Source organism: Canis lupus, chromosome 9 (assembly GCF_003254725.2).
Source record: "Canis lupus dingo isolate Sandy chromosome 9, ASM325472v2, whole genome shotgun sequence".
Taxonomy (NCBI): Eukaryota; Metazoa; Chordata; class Mammalia; order Carnivora; family Canidae; genus Canis; species Canis lupus.
This window is the reverse complement of record NC_064251.1, coordinates 31,603,047-31,614,112: the sequence shown is the minus strand read 5'-3', so window position 1 is coordinate 31,614,112 and position 11,066 is coordinate 31,603,047.

The window sequence follows — 11,066 nt, the reverse complement described above, 5'->3', positions numbered from 1 at the left end:
GAGAATGCATGTCATCACACACATGACTGCATTTTCAAAGTCAGCAAAACAAACCAATCAAGAAACTTGAAAATTCATCCAGCATGAATGAACCTCAGTAAACCCTCAGGCAACCCTCCATCAAACCTATTTTTTTTTTTTTTTTTTTTAAGATTGTACTTATTCTTGAGAGACACAGAAGGCAGAGACACAGGCAGAGGGAGAAGCAAGCTCCATGCAGGGAGCCTGATGCAGGACTTGATCCCAGGACCCCGGGATCATGACCTGAGCCGAAGGCAGAAGCTCAACCGCTGAGCTACTGAGGCATCCTGATCAAACCTAATTTTAAAGACTCTTGAAGCATTATTATTCCCTATAATTCTGTCCTCTAGTCTACCAGGGTAACTATTTCTAGAGCTTCCTCCCACTCCTGTGCTCTCACCTTCCTGATCAGTATCTTCAGCCTAAAACTACTTTCTAAAGATCAGACCTCTCTCATCAACTGCCCAGATGCCCCTCGGCACATTTCACTCAGCCTGTCCCACACTGAGTTCATCAGCTTTCCTTCCTTCCCCACCACCAAGCCCATCTCTCTGAAGTCCCATATCTTAATTCAAGCCATGGCCAGAGTCTCCCATCCATCCTGAGGGTGATTTGTGTCACCCTCAGATCCAAGCAGTCAGCCAGAGCTGTCACTTCTGACTCCGTCACAACTCCTTGATCTGCTTGCTCATACCCCCTTCCCTCCAAGGCTCTACAAAGCCCTGGCGAGCAGCCCTAGACTGCTGCAGGCACATCCACCATACCCCCGCCATGGGTGACACCTCAAACCAGCGCAGCCTCCACACTGCAACCAGCATCATCGTCCCAAAGTAGAGTCTGAGCATGGCATTCCCCGCCACCCCTACCCTCCACCCCCTGCTTTAAAACTTCCACTGACCCTTAGCCTGTACAACTCAGGCCAGCCACCTGGTGTCTTCACATGCTGACTCCTGGTCCTCCCTCTCAGACTGAAGCCCCATAAGACACCAACCCCGCAGTGAGTTTCACAGCCTACCCCCTCAGTACTGTGCCCTCCTGGTGCTTTTGCAACTGCTTTTGTAGCTGCTTTTCCTCAGCCTGAGATGCCCTTCCCAGCCTTTCTTCTACACTGGCAAATACTGCTTCATTCCCAACCGCCATCAGATGCCCTCCCCCCTAGGACCATACAGCACTGATAGTGTGGCCCCTGTCACATTGCATCGGGCTTGAGTTTGCTTCTCCACTCCCAGGGCTGACCACTTTCAAGACAGGAGCTGAGCCTCATCCACTTCCGTCCTCAGCTTGTGGCATAGCACTGGGCTCACTGTAGGAGCTCAGTGAGCTAAAGGAGAGAGACAATGAAGTGGTTTGGACCACGTACCTCTTGTCTCTCATGAGCACTGTAGCAGGCTCTAACTGCCTGCCAGGAGCCTAACTTCTATCGTCCTTGGCCTTTCTGGCTTCCCTGACCAAGAGGCAACTAGAACCTTTATAGCAACCACAAGAAAGCTGATGAGTAATTGTCATGGGAATATTAGCTAGTGTATCCCAAATAAGGAAAAAAACAGCTTTGTTTATTGAAGCTTCCAGAGAACCAACTATTTACGATTTATAATCCTGGAAAATTATTTTACCTACCCTACCTTCACTCAGGTCCTCTTTTTCTGAACATATTAATAAAATAAAAATAACAGTTCTACAACCCTTGAGGCTTAGTGGAGATTACACTCAAAAAGCAGCAACTTTAACAACACTTAAATATTATTTTGTATATTTTTTTACTCTGAAAGTATATAAAACACTTGGGAAAATAGAGCACAGAAAAAATTTAAATCACCCAGAGTTCATTCATCCTAATGCATTTCCATGTATTTCCTGTAAATATGCCATATATGTAATTTTGCATACTGCTTTCCCCCACTTATTTTATAAGCATCTACAAACTATTATGTAGTTTTCATAGCCAGAATTGTCAGTGACTCCACCATTTTTCTGAACTGGAGATATGCAGCCTATTTTGCTTAATCATTCACTTAATTTTGCATTTTTAGATTGTTTCCAGTTTTTATTATAAACAGTACTGCAGTGATATCAGGGCCTAGATTTGCCCATATTTGTGATTGGGTATGTGAGGTAATAATGAACAATTGAGGGCTTCCCATGTATTGGGGACTATGCTAATTTGCATGGATTTATCTCATTTAACCTTTACAGAAATCCTTATGGGTAGATCATTTTATTATCCCCATTTTACAGATGAGGAAACAAACACAGATGAATGAGTTTCCTTGTCTAAGGTAAGTAGCAGAACTGCATCGAACCCAGGAAGCCTGGAATCTGTTTTCATTCGCAGGAGTGTAACTCCTGGTTAACAAGGTTTATTTAAAACAACAACAACAACAACAACAACAACAACAAACAAAAAACAAGGTTTATTGATGGGTCTTCCCAAAGGAAGACCTCTTAAAAATAAAACTTATTCCAAACCTCCATATTTTTACTGGATGTCCTTCAGCTAGGTCTACTCTTCTCCAATGGCAATTAGAGGAGAAGTAGAATGGGACTATCTCCAAATGAAACTGACCATGAAGAAGCTGGCTTATCTCCTTCCTTCTGAAGCAAAATAAAGTTTCCCAAGAGGGCCCAAGGAATGTTTTCTAGTTTAACAAGGTTAGAATTACTGCATTCATATCTTTGCTGCTGCTTTTGCTATTTTAAACAGATAGTGCCAACATGTTCTTATGTTCTGTGCCATTCCACCTACATCCCTGCAATGTATTGGTGATATGATTTTTCCAAGAAACAGTGCCACTGTGCACTCTAGCCATAGTGAGTTAAGCTATTCTCATCAGGGGCCTGTTCAACACAACAGAACACTCTCCTTCTCCTACACAGCTCATTATCACTTAGACTTTCTCTGCAGTCAGAAGGCTTAAGCCAAAATAGACTAGCTGGGCTTAAGGGGGCCTTTGGAAAATATGCTTTGAAGCCTTACCTCATCTCCTTGGAGCAGTCACAGGCCTTCTTGCTGTTCTGTGCCGGGCCAAACGTGGTATGCCCAATCAAATGTGTCAGTTACTGCAAAAGTCAGGAAAATATATTGATCAAGAGGATTTGGTTCTCTTAAAATCACGAGTGTTTTCCAAAGCCCATCTGTGAGCTGTGCTTCGAATTGGCATGGAATCATCAGCCAGCCTGTGACAGATTGGGTGAGTTTAGGCAAGTTATGGGTTACCTGTGAGCCTCAATTCCTATCTGCAAAAGGGGTATAGCACTTCCCTCATAGTGCAGTCATAAGGATTGAATAATATACTAACAGTGTCTAGTTTATGCATTCTGGCATATGATTGGCACCAGATAAATGTTAGCTTCCTTCCCATATGGCCAAGCTTTTAAAATTATGGTTATAGCTCACCTGCAAAGATTTTTCATACAAAGCAACCTGAAAGAACAGTTTAGTACCACTCAAAAAAATCTTGTGCATGTCTTAACCCTTAAAAATGATACTGGATCAACCTCTGGCCAAGGCTATATACTAAGACATGTGGTCACCCCAGGCTTTCTGATGATTTTGTGCCCTTTGTAGCAAATGTTCTTAAATAGTCACTATTTCTTGAGACAGAGGCTGAATTCTACATGGAAAATGGTAGAAAAGGAAGAAGTTGGGCAATTGTCTTTGTGCCCGAGGGAACATGCATACTCCACTTAGACCAAAGCCCTTTAGTTCAGACTATGAACCCACAGCAATTTGGTCACCATTTGCTGTCACGAGAGTAGGCCTTTTGGAAGACTTACCTACCAGACCAACTCTTAGTGGCTTGTTAACTACAATGCTATAATGCCTTCTCCATCTTGTTTCTTTCTCGGTGATCTTATAAAGCCCCCTAGTCATACACTCATTCAACAGGTATTTTTTTGGGTATCAGGTGTGTGCCATGGACTGGATTAGACATTGGGGATGCTGTATTGAAAAACCAAACAAACCAAACCAAACCAAAACAAAACAAAACAAAAAACCCTGCGTTTGTTATGATTCTCTGCCCTTCCTCCCTTAATCTGGATTTTGAGACCTGACAAGTTTTTGCTGATCTGGTTTTTGGCACTATCCGGATGCCTGGGGCTAGTGAACACCAGTGCAAAGTATGTACAGACTGGAGAAAATGATGCTGATCTAACTAGCCTTTCACCAGAGGTGCCTTTACACGAAAAAGTCTGCTGGACTGAGTTTGAGATCCCTGTCCAATTCAGCTCTTGTTTTGGAGAACACTGAAGAAACTCATTGTTTAAAGGATCCCTGTGAGGGCAGCCCCCGTGGCGCAGCGGTTTGGCGCTTCCTGCAGCCTGGGGTGTGATCCTGGAGACCCAGGATCGAGTCCCACATCGGGCTCCCGGCATGGAGCCTGCTTCTCCCTCTGCCTGTGTCTCTGCCTCTCTCTCTCTCTCTGTCTCTCTCTCTGTCTATGAATAAATAAATAAAATCTTTAAAAATAAATAAGTAAATAAATAAATAAAATTAAAAATATTTTTTAAAAAAATAAAGGATCCCTGTGGTAAACCTGCCCTCATATGTATATTCCTCTAGCCTGAATGACAACCCTCTATTCAGCAGTACATTTGTTGACACATGTCAAGTTCCTTTGAAACAGGTTTTCCCTAGCTTCCTAGGCAGGAAATGATGAATAAGAAACCCCTGTTTGGTCCAAGATGTTTTCCTTCCTGGTTTACAGCATCTGCAATGCCTGTAGCACTCTCCCCACCCCTCATCATTCACTGCAATCCTGCTATGTGTCACAGGCATGTTAGTGGCCAGGGATACAGTATGGTACTGAGTAAAGTAAGTGCCCTCAGGGCTCTAGAGTCTCCTGGGGAGGACAGACTGGGAACAAATTAACAATTATAATGCAACATAATCACGGTGTTTGTATTGGATGTTATTATTGGTGGAGGAAGTGATTAACTCTCCCCAGGGGAGTCAGAGTCCTCCCTACAGAGGCAGTATTTCAGCTGAGACTCCAAAGAGTGAGTGAGGAATTACAGAGAGGTGTAGAGAGGGGGCAGGGTAATGATACAGGTTAGGGGAAAGACAACATTCCAGTCAGAGGAAGGAGCATGTGCAGGGGCACGTGGCAGGGGGAGGCAGAGCAGATTCAGGAACAGCACAAGGTGCCCTTGGGAAATGCATGGATTGTGTGGAAGGGGAAGTGATAATATCTATTCAGTCCCGACTGAGGGTCCCTTATATATGAGTGTGTGTGAATGGAAGATGATCTTGTATGCATGTGAATTTTTCTGCAGCAAACCCTACATCCTAGATGAGTTTCTTTGTCCCAGTATTTCTGGGACACCACCCACATAACACCATAGAATTCTTATAGAAGGCAAATATTTCACGGTTCATCTGCGCTAATCCCTGTGTTACTGTATTAACATTGAAATAACACATGGTAAAGTACATTATGAATTGGTTGGACGGATCATCCATCATTGGGGATTATTATCCTTTCCTGTTGACATAGGTAACCAAGATCTGAGGGTATTTGTGGAGACCTTAATCTGGGCGTCCAATTTATTCAACAAAGAATGAGCACGTCCCGTGTGCCAGATGCTACTCCAATTGTTGGGGATACAACAGTGAACCAGACAGACCCAAGTCCCTGCCTTGTGGGACTACATTCTTGCTGGGGGGAAACAGACAATGAGTAAAACGTATAAGTAAAACATATAGTATGTTTTAATAAGTACTACGGAGAAAAAGTCGGGGTAGGGGGTGTTGGGGTGGGAGTGTGGCTGTGCACTTAAAAACAGGGCACTTGGGGAAGCTGCGTGGATAAGAGGGGCATTGTGTGAAGACCTGAGAGGGTAAGGACTCTGGCCACAAAGACACCTGCTGGCAAAGGCACTCTTGCAGAAACCATAGTAAGTGCCTGGCACAGGAGGCCCCTGACTTGAGTTTTCTTTTCTTTCTTTCTTTTTTTTTTTTTTTTTTTTGACTTGAGTTGTTTTGAGTGAGTGGAGAACAGTTTTGGCTATGAGACCATAGGGGTAATAAAGATTTCTTTGACCAAACTTGGGTCAGCCTCCTCAAATCCTCTTTCTGACTAGTCCCTGACCTTGGGCTCTGTCCCTGACCGTTTAAGTTCAAATTTAGCAAATATCCTGCTGGGTCAATTTAGGGAAAATCCCCCACTCTCAGTAGCAAATGAAGTTCCTCATTCCCCACCATTAATGTCTTATAACCTTGGTTTGCCTGCAGTAGGACTCTCTGTAGCCTTGATTTCCCACTGCTCCTTGGCTCCGAGTGGAGTTGAATCTCCCCGTACTCCAGAACCCATTGCAGTAGCCACCCCCTGAATAAAGTCAGCCTTCCCATTTTAATATGTGTCATGGACAACTTTTTCTTTACCAGGGGTACCGAATGATGGATCCATGGGGCCTCGGAAGCTACTGTATGGTCCACGGGCACACTTGTGGAATTCCTTCTGAAATCATCTATTTCTAGGTGTTAGAAAGATCCCAGCATCTGGATTTTGAATAATGAAGAGACCCTACCCCCTAAGTAGTGGAAAGGATATGAGCAGCTTGACCTGAGTCTCAGTTTATCTTTAAAATGCAGATGCTAAAAAAAAAAAAAAAAAAAAAAAGAGAGAGAGAGAGAAAGAAAATGGAGGTGACAGTAATAAGACTAACCTCAGAGGTTAAACACTATATAAATGTTAATTTAAAAATGAGCACCAATTTTGGGACACCTGGGTAGCTCAGTCAGTTAAGCGTCAGACTCATGATTTCAGCTCAGATCATGATCTCAGGGTTGTAAGATTGAGCCCCACATCAGGCTGGGTGTGGAGCCTGCTTAATTTTCTCTTTCTCCCTCTCCCTCTGCCCATCCCCTGCTTGAGTGCATGCACACTTTCTCTCTCTAAAAAAAATAAAAAAATAAAATAAAAATAGCACCAATATTAAGGATAAACAGTGAGGAGATGCCTGGGTGGCCCAGAGTTTGAGCGTCTGCCTTAGGCTCAGGTTGTGATCCTGGGGTCCAGAAATCGAGTCCCGCATCAGACTCCCTTGCAAGGAGCCTGCTTCTCCCTCTGCCTGTGTCTCTGCCTCTCTCTGTATGTCTCTCATGAATAAATAAATAAAATCTTTAAAAAAAAAAAAAGAAAAAAAATAAGCCAGTGTATTCCCAAGCAGCCTTAAATTGTCCAGCTGTTTTAGAGGGAGATTTTCTACTTAGTAACTGGGAGAGAGCTGAAGATACCTACTGGCCTTTGCTCATTTAGGAGTAAAGTCTCTGTGCAGTGTCTTCTCTCTCTCGCCCATTGGTTTAACTTGTGTGGAGCATCGGTGGCAGGAGTGGCACCCTATCTCTGGCTCAAGTTTCTACTCTTCACTCATCTGCTTTAGGACCTTTAGCCAGTAAGCGATAGAACTGGCTCCCCACAGGTGCCACATGTGTTGGGGGTTGTGACCTGACAACCAGCAGAGAGGAAAGAGAGGAGCAAGCAATTTGGCTGTGCTGAGCCTTGATTTCCTCAATGTGAAAGGGAAGATAGTGCTCCCAGTCTCAAAGGGCTGCGGTGAGATTATTTGCAGAAAGTTCCTATCACAGGACCTGCCAGTCTGTTGGTGCTGAATTCCATTCCCAACAATTCTTCCTCAGAGGTGTTCTAAAGATTGTGAAAGAGGCTTTGGCTAGAATTAGGGCAAAGGGATGCAGGCGGATTGCTCTCCCACTTAGCTCCTCTCACCCAGTGTGAACACCGGCCCTATTCCCATCTGAGATTCTTGCTCAAGCCCCTCTGCTGCCTGGGGCTTGCTCTACCAACCCTGTCTTCCCTTGCCCTGCTTGGGGGCCTGTATGATTCTTATCCTCACTGAGGAACTTGATGGCACACTCTATCTCCCTTCTTCTATCTCCCCAGCCCTGGCCTCCCTGACATTGCCTCCTGGTGTCCCCTCACCCCCGACATTTCTGGCCTGAGTCCTTTATTTCCTGGCTCATCCCCGTCTCCCCCCTCAGCTGGTCCTTAAATATTGGTTCCCCAGGGTCCTCCTCAGCCCTCTAGCCTTCAGTGACCTCACCCACATGCATGGTGAGGGTCTTTAGCCCCACACTCTCCTGTCTCCCAAATCCTTAAACCCATTTGCCCATTGGCTATTTTCACATGGATGTCCCATACCAACCTCAAAGTCAGTATTTTCTTTTTTTAAGATTTTGTTTATTTATTCATGAGACACACAGAGAGAGAGAGAGAGAGAGAGAGAGAGAGAGGCAGAGACACAGGCAGAGGGAGAAGCAGGCTCCATGCAGGGAGCCCGACACGGGACTCGATCCAGGTCTCCAGGATCAGGCCCTGGGCTGAAGGTGGCGCTAAACCGCTGAGCCACCCGGGCTGCCCAAAGTCAATATTTTCAAAGTTAAATAAGTCTTCTCTTCTCCCAAACCTGATGTGCCTTCTATATTTGCTGTGTAAGCCAACATTAGGATCATCTACACAATCACCTAAGCCAGAAACCTGAGAGTCCTGCTGGACCCCTCCCTCCCACACATCCATCCCCTGCATTCCACCAGTTCCCAAATCTCGTATTCTCTTAAGTCTCTCCTGAACCCTGTACCTCCTCCACAGGCACCACCTGAGTTGAAACCCTTATCCATTCTGTTCACTAGGACTGTTCCCAACAATGGATTGCTTCTGCCATCCATCCCACCCTATCTACCCCATCTACTCCATCCACCCCATCCCATCCCATTCATCTCATCTACCCCATCAATCTCATCTACCCTATCCTATCCCATCCACCCTATCCATCCCATCTGTCCCATCCCATCCACCCCATCCACTCCATCCATCTACCCCCACCCCATCTACCCCCATCCCATCCATGTCATTCACCCCATCCCATCTACCCCACTCCTCTTACCTCACACACTTCTCATCTAGTCTCTATTTTTCTACCTAGGTGCTCTTTCTAAAATGAGAATCTGGTCTAATTTTCCAACATAATTCCCCCCCTTCTTCAGGATAAGCTTAGTGGTGGATCTGGTACCTACTTACTGTGTGGACTCATTCTTCCTGCTCTCAGGTACCCTCCAGCCAATCACAAGGTTTGCTATTCCTCAAATACGCCATTGCTTTATCATGCCTCCATGCCTTTACATATGCTGTTCCCTCTTCCTGGATGCCCTCCCTGCCCTCACCTTCCTCCATCCACATTGAACATCCCTATTTAAATTCATGACCAAATTCAAGTGTTACCTCTTCCCAAAAGTCTTTCCTGACTCTGCCGGGCTTAGAAGGGGCTCCTCCTTCACATTCTCCAAAGGAATTCCACTGTGATAGTTATTAATCATACTACATTGTGCTCATCAGTCCCCCACCACAGCCCTCAGGGTAAGGATAGGTTACTAATCTCTGTACTGCTGATCCTTAAGAGGTTCTTGACATATAGGTGCTACTTGGAACATGCGTACTGAATAAGTGAGTGAATGAATGAATGAATGAAGACTTGATGGTCACTGGTATTGAAGGGAACATTTGTTGAAAGGACATCAGTGCTGAGAAGACAAGAAATGAGATCAGACCGTTGGATGTGCACTGACATCTTCACAAGTGACAGCAGAGGGAGAGCCTTGAGCCAGGCTCAACTCCAGATAACCTCCCTCTCGCTATCCTGTGTCTCTCTGGGCCACCTTTCCCTTCCATCTTAAAAAAACTCAGCTTAAACAAAACAAAATTAAGGTGATAAAACTTTTTTTTTATTGCAATGCTGAATTAAAATGACCCACACTCCTTAAGATTACCTGTTCTTTGAGATTAGCATGGACAATCAGAGACTGACCCCATCTCTTTCCTGAAGCACCAGAGCAAACTGATAACACCTTACACAGTGAAAGCTTCGTCAAACCAACCAGATCAACTAGGAAGCAGAAAAAGCACCAGTTTCAAAAGATCCGAGGTCTCGTTCTGGCCAGGATCCAGCCAGGATTACTAGAGTCCTTCCAGCTTTAATTCCCAGGCAGCTGAGGAGCCTGGACTGTAGCTACCCACAAACCCAGTTGATTCTGAAGAATTCTCTAATAATAACATCTCCTAGCTTAAGACATTCCTCTTTGGAAGAGTTCCAGCTGCCTTCATGGCTATCACCTTGTCTTCTTTGTCAGTTTTCTTGGGTCCACTGGGTGGCAAATGTTCTGATTCCTCTGTTAGAGTTGGAGGGAAAGTGAACCTCCTAGGAGGTAAATAATAACCCAAGATCACACAGTGAATTGGAGATCAAGCCAGAACATGCACCCCGGCAAAAATAACTTCCGAACGGCCACTTTACTAAGCCTTCTACGAAACATCATCTGCTCTTTATTTAAGTCTGGGGGAAAATTTAATTTGGGAAAAAAGAATAGAAGCATAATTAAAGGATCTGGCAAGAGAATATAAAACCCAGAGGGAACAACTCATTCCTTTGTGCCTTTTTTTTTTTTTTTAGCTGCTTGAGCACACACATGATTTTTCTTATTCCTTATTCCCAAATGTTCTTTTTTTCTTTTCTTCTTCTTCTTCTTCTTTTTTTAAAGCCAAACCTTAAAGTGCTGATGCCCAGCAGACCCTTGAGCACCTGACTTCCTCGGGGCCTGACCATTTCTTGATTTTCTCTGCCAGGGCCTGACCCTATTCTTAACATTAAAAAAAAAAATTGTTATTATGGGAAATTTTCTATTGACTCAGAAGTACACAGCGACTCAGCTCTAAACAGAAAGACGCATAATGCAAAACAGAAGAAACAGCCTAAGGATACATTCCCATCTCATGAAATTGTGACCCATCCTTCTTCAACTGCACCAAGGTAGGATGAACTCAGGACTTGAAGAAAATCCACGTCCAGCCTTCCCTCCCCTGAACTGTGTGGCTTTTGGAAAGTCACGCTGAGGGCTGGTTTCTTCACTTGCAAAATAGGAATGATCAAACTAACCCCACAGAATGGCTGTGACAATGAAGTGAGATAATGTCTGGGAATATGTTTTGTAAGTTATGAAATGCTCTTAAAATGTGAGGAGCTCTTGGTACTATTTC